Here is a 6337-nt window from a genome sequence, read left to right as displayed (position 1 = left end):
AGCCAGTCAGCCAGTCAGCCAGTCAGTCAGTCAGTCAGCCAGTCAGCCAGTCAGTCAGCCAGTCAGCCAGTCAGTCAGTCAGCCAGTCAGCCAGTCAGCCAGTCAGTCAGCCAGTCAGTCAGCCAGTCAGCCAGTCAGTCAGTCAGCCAGTCAGCCAGTCAGTCAGTCAGTCAGTCAGCCAGTCAGTCAGTCAGTCAGCCAGTCAGCCAGTCAGCCAGTCAGTCAGCCAGTCAGTCAGTCAGTCAGCCAGTCAGCCAGTCAGCCAGTCAGTCAGTCAGTCAGTCAGTCAGCCAGTCAGCCAGTCAGCCAGTCAGAACTCTAGTGTTGGCTCGAGGGGGGGGGGGTGTTTTAGAGCCATCTCGAGGCTTCTCGAGGCTTTTAGATTTAACAATGGTATAACCAAGATCTAGCTTCGTGATAACTGTACTGTATACATTACAGTACAATTCTGATAACAGCACGACCAAGGAGGCTGATTGGCTGATTAAAGTACCATCAAGGAGGCTGATTGGCTGATTAAAGTATCATCAAGGAGACTGATTGGCTGATTGAAGTACCATCAAGGAGGCTGATTGGCTGATTGAAGTACCACCAAGGAGTCTGATTGGCTGATTACAGTACCACCAAGGAGGCTGATTGGCTATCTGTGCTGAGCTCACACCTTGTAAATCTGCCCACCTGACCTGACTACATAATGGGAAGTTTAGATTTTTTCTGCTTTATTTTTTGTTTCAATTTTAATAAAAATAAAAAGAGGTAAATAATATATCTGTCCTGCTATTTGATGTGTGTGTGTGTGTGTGTGTGTGTGTGTGTGTGTGTGTGTGTGTGTGTGTGTGTGTTGTGTGTGTGTGTGTGTGTGTGTGTGTGTGTGTGTGTGTGTGTGTGTGTGTGTGTGTGTGTGTGTGTGTGTGTGTGTGTGTGTGTGTGTGTGTGTGTGTGTGTGTGTGTGTGTGTGTGTGTGTGTGTGTGTGTGTGTGTGTGTGTGTGTGTGTGTATAACATCACACCACTAGAGGGCAGTATACAGCCACAGTTAGTTTGAGAGAAGTTCACTTCGCACTCAAAATAACAGCCAAGTTTCCAGTTAGATTAGTCGTATGTACGGGATACGCCTGGCATACATCGTCCAATGAAATGATTCCTTTCAAGTTACATTTCAACAATGAACAATCAATAAGACATAGAACGGTTAGTGCAGAAAACTCAAAGAGAGAGGAGATAGAGAGAGGAGAGAGAGAGGAGATAGAGAGGTGACAGATAGAGGAGATAGAGAGAGGAGATAGAGGGGAGATATAGAGAGGAAATGGAGGGAGGGGAGATATAGAGAGAGGGGAGATAGAAAGATAGAGAGGGGGGATATAGAGAAGAGAGAGAGAGAGATAGAGAGATGAGAGATAGAAAGATAGGAGGGGGATATAGAGAAGAGAGAGAGAGGAGGAGAGATAGAGAGAGAGAGATAGAAAGATAGAGAGGGGGAGAGAGAGAGGGGAGATAGAGAGAAGAGATAGAGAGAGGAGATAGAGAGGGGGGATAGAGAGAGGAGATAGAGAGAGGAGATAGAGAGGTGGGATGGAGGGGAGAGATAGAGAGAGGGGAGATAGAGAGGGGAGATGGAGAGATAGAGAAAGGAGATAGAGGGGAGATAGAGAGAAGTGGGGATAGAGAGAGTGGAGATAGAGGGGAGAGAGTGGAGATAGAGAGGTGGGGATAGAGAGAGGTGGGGATAGAGAGAGGGGAGATGAGATAGGGAGAGAGAAAATAGAGAAGAATTCACAAAATGAGACAAACACCAAATTGAGACTCTGCATGCAGAATTTTGCAAAAATATCCTCCGTGTACAATGTAAAACGTAAAACACAATGCAGAATTAGGCCGATATCTGCTAATTATCGAAATCCAGAAAAGAGCTGTTAAATTCTACAACCACCTCTAAAGGAAGCGATTCCCAAACCTTCCATAACAAAGCCATCACCTACAGAGAGATGAGCCTGGAGAAGAGTCCCCTAAGCAAGCTGTTGATTTGCTCTGTTCACAAACACAAACACACCCCCAGAGCCCCAGGACAGCAACACAATTAGACCCAACCAAATCATGAGAAAACAAAAAGATAATTGCTTGACACATTGGAAAGAATTAACAAAAAAACAGAGCAAACTAGAATGCTATTTGGCCCTAAACAGAGAGTACACAGCGGCAGAATACCTGACCACTGTGACTGACCCAAACTTAAGGAAAGCTTTGACTATGTACAGACTCAGTGAGCATAGCCTGGCTATTGAGAAAGGCCGCCGTAGGCCGACCTGGCTCTCAAGAGAAGACAGGCTATGTGCTCACTGCCCACAAAATGAGGTGGAAACTGAGCTGCACTTCCTAACCCCCTGCCCAATGTATGACCATATTACAGAGACATATTTCCCTCAGATTACACAGATCCACAAAGAATTTGAAAACAAATCCGATTTTGATAAACTCCCATATCTACTGGGTGAAATACCACAGTGTACCATCACAGCAGCAAGATGTGTGACCTGTTGCCACAAGAAAATGTCAACCAGTGAAGAACAAACACCATTGTAAATACAACCCATATTTATGTTCATTTATTTTCCCTTTTCTACTTTAACTATTTGCGTATGGTTACAACACTGTATATATACATAATATGACATTTAAAATGTCTCTATTCTTTTGGAACTTGTGAGTGTGATGTTTACTGTTCATGTTTTATTGTTTATTTTACTTAGTTTATCCATTTCACTTGCTATGGCAAAGTAAACATATGTTTCCCACGCCAAGAAAACCCAATGAATTGAATTTAATTGGAGGGAGAGAGGGAGAAGGAATGAATGAATGAAAGAAGGAATGAATGAATGAATGGCAGTATAGATATTATTGACTACTTCAACCATAACCTTTCATCATGTGACCTCTAACCCCCACACTAAGATCTAACCTTTCATCATGTGACCTCTAACCCCCACACTAAGATCTAACCTTTCATCATGTGACCTCTAAACCCCACACTAAGCTCTAACCTTTCATCATGTGACCTCTAAACCCCACACTAAGCTCTAACCTTTCATCATGTGACCTCTAAACCCCACACTAAGATCTAACATTTCATCATGTGACCTCTAACCCCCACACTAAGATCTAACCTTTCATCATGTGACCTCTTTTATCATGTGACCCCCCCCAGTCCCTCCACCCCTCCCAGTGCCTCCACCCTCCCCAGTGCCTCCAGCCTCCCCAGTGCCTCCACCCCTCCCAGTGCCTCCACCCTCCCCAGTGCCTCCAGCCTCCCCAGTCCCTCCACCCTCCCCAGTGCCTCCAGCCTCCCCAGTCCCTCCACCCCTCCCAGTGCCTCCACCCCTCCCAGTGCCTCCACCCTCCCCAGTCCCTCCACCCTCCCCAGTGCCTCCAGCCTCCCCAGTCCCTCCACCCCTCCCAGTCCCACCACCCCTCCCCAGTCCCTCCACCCCTCCCAGTGCCTCCACCCTCCCCAGTCCCTCCACCCTCCCCAGTCCCTCCACCCTCCCCAGTGCCTCCAGCCTCCCCAGTCCCTCCACCCCTCCCCAGTCCCTCCACCCTCCCCAGTGCCTCCAGCCTCCCCAGTCCCTCCACCCCTCCCCAGTCCCTCCACCCTCCCCAGTGCCTCCAGCCTCCCCAGTCCCTCCACCCTCCCCAGTGCCTCCAGCCTCCCCAGTCCCTCCACCCCTCCCCAGTCCCTCCACCCTCCCCAGTGCCTCCACCCTCCCCAGTGCCTCCAGCCTCCCCAGTCCCTCCACCCTCCCCAGTCCCTCCACCAGTCCCCCCCCCTCCACCCTCACCCTCCAGTCTCATTGATAGGAGGATTGTCTCTCAGTACAACAAGACATTGTAGCAGGCTCCGTGACCTTCAAATCCTACTGTCCCCTGTCATGACCCCTCGCTGCCACACGCCCCCTACTGCTCTCTGCAACAGCGCAATAACTGTGTTCCAAATGGCACACTATTCCCTATATAGTGCACTACTCCTGACCAGAGCCCTATTCCCTATGTAGTGCACTACTTCTGACCAGAGCCCTATTCCCTATATAGTGCCCTACATCTGATCAGAGCCCTATGGGTTTCCCTATAGGCCCTGGTCAAAGGCAGTGCACTATACAGGGAACAGGGTGCCGTTTGGGAGAAAAAGACAATGTCTGTGGTCACAGCTGACATTTAACTGCTCAATAGAACTATTTAACAGACCCACTACTGTACAGTAGAGAGAGTGTGTGTGTGTGTGTGTGTGTGTGTGTGTGTGTGTGTGTGTGTGTGTGTGTGTGTGTGTGTGTGTGTGTGTGTGTGTGTGTGTGTGTGTGTGTGTGTGTGTGTGTGTGTGTGTGTGTGTGTGTGTGTGTGTGTGAAATAGAGAATATTTCCCATGCGTTACATGTTGACACATTGAAATCCTTGTTCTCCAACATGATTTGTCAGACTGTAGAATGATCCGGAACCTAGAGTGGATGTAGACTGTACAGTGTGGGATCGGGGTCAGTCAGACTGTAGAATGATCCGGAACCTGGAGTGGATGTAGACTGTACATTGTGGGATTGGATCATGACTTCACACCATCCAGACCACATGTGGGCAGATTCATTATTCATCCAGATAACAGCAATCTATTATATCCCCTGTCGTCCTTCATAACCTCTCTTCCTCCTCTCATCGCCCCTCCTCCTCTACTCTTCTCTACTACCCCCTCCTCTCCCCTCATCTCCTCTCCCCCTCCTCCTCTCCCTCCCCTCCTCTCCTCTCATCTCCCCTCCTCCTCTACTCTTCTCTACTCCCCCCTACTCTCCCCTTTCTCCTCTCTCCTCTCCTCTGTCCTCCTCTTCTTCCTCCCCCTTCCTCTTCCTCCCTCCTCTCCTCTCCTCTCCTCCTCTCCCCTCTTCTCTCTCCTCCTCTTCTCCCCTCCTCCCCTCCCCCTCTTCCCCCCTCTTCTCTATCTCCTCCTCTCTCCATTCATCACCCCTCCTTTCCCTCTCTTCTCCTTCTCTCTTCCTCTCCTCTCATCTCCCCTCCTTCTCTACTCTTCTCTACACCCCCTACTCTCCCCTTTCTCCTCTCTCTTCTCCTCTGTCCTCCTCCTCTTCCTCCCCCTTCCTCTCCCTCCCCTCCTCTTCTCTCCTCCTCTTCTCCCCTCCCCTCCCACTCCCCCTCTTCTCTATCTCCTCCTCCTCTCTCCATTCATCACCCCTCCTCCCCTCTCCTCTCCTTCTCTCTTCCCCTCTCCTCTCCTTCTCTCTTCCCCTCTCCTCTCCTTCTCTCTTCCCCTCCTCTTCTCTCCAACAGGTTGTGACAGGGTGGACTTCACTTCTCCTCCCCTCTCCTCTCCTTCTCTCCTCCCCTCTCCTCTCCTTCTCTCTTGCCCTCCTCTTCTCTCCAACAGGATGTGACAGGGTGGACTTCACTTCCCTCCACTGCTCCTTCTGACATCATTAACAAGGAAAACCAAGGATGATCCAATCTGTCCCAAACAAACCAGGATGAACAATGTGATGCTAACTGTGATGCTAACAGGATAGATGAACAAACCAGGATTAACACTGTGATGCTAACAGGATAGATGAACAAACCAGGATTAACACTGTGATGCTAACAGGATAGATGAACAAACCAGGGTTGACACTGTGATGCTAACTGTGATGCTAACAGGATAGATGAACAAACCAGGATTAACACTGTGATGCTAACTGTGATGCTAACAGGATAGATGAACAAACCAGGATTAACACTGTGATGCTAACAGGATAGATGAACAAACCAGGATTAACACTGTGATGCTAACAGGATAGATGAACAAACCAGGATTAACACTGTGATGCTAACAGGATAGATGAACAAACCAGGATTAACACAGTGATGCTAACAGGATAGATGAACAAACCAGGATTAACACTGTGATGCTAACAGGATAGATGAACAAACCAGGATTAACACTGTGATGCTATCTGTGATGCTAACAGGATAGATGAACAAGCCAGGAATGACACTGTGATGCTAACTGTGATGCTAACTGTGATGCTAACAGGATAAGAAACTGGCATCAAAACGTCTATTGTATGTTGCTGGTTTCATTTCTCTAATATGTCAAGAAAGTCAGACATACAACCATCTTTTCCAGAGTCTTTGTCAGGAGTTTCCCAGGAACCAGAACTGAGATATCGAGAGAAGGGAGAGGGAACGAGAGAGAGAGAAATGGTGAGCAAGAGAGAGAAATGGAGAGAGAGAGAGAGACAGAGAGCGAGTGATAAATGGTGAGAGACCAAGAGAAATGGAGAGAGAGAGAGAAGTGGTAATCGAGAACG

The sequence above is a fragment of the Oncorhynchus nerka genome, linkage group LG14, assembly GCF_034236695.1.
Source record: "Oncorhynchus nerka isolate Pitt River linkage group LG14, Oner_Uvic_2.0, whole genome shotgun sequence".
In the NCBI taxonomy this organism is placed as follows: Eukaryota; Metazoa; Chordata; class Actinopteri; order Salmoniformes; family Salmonidae; genus Oncorhynchus; species Oncorhynchus nerka.
This window is presented reverse-complemented; position numbering follows the sequence as displayed.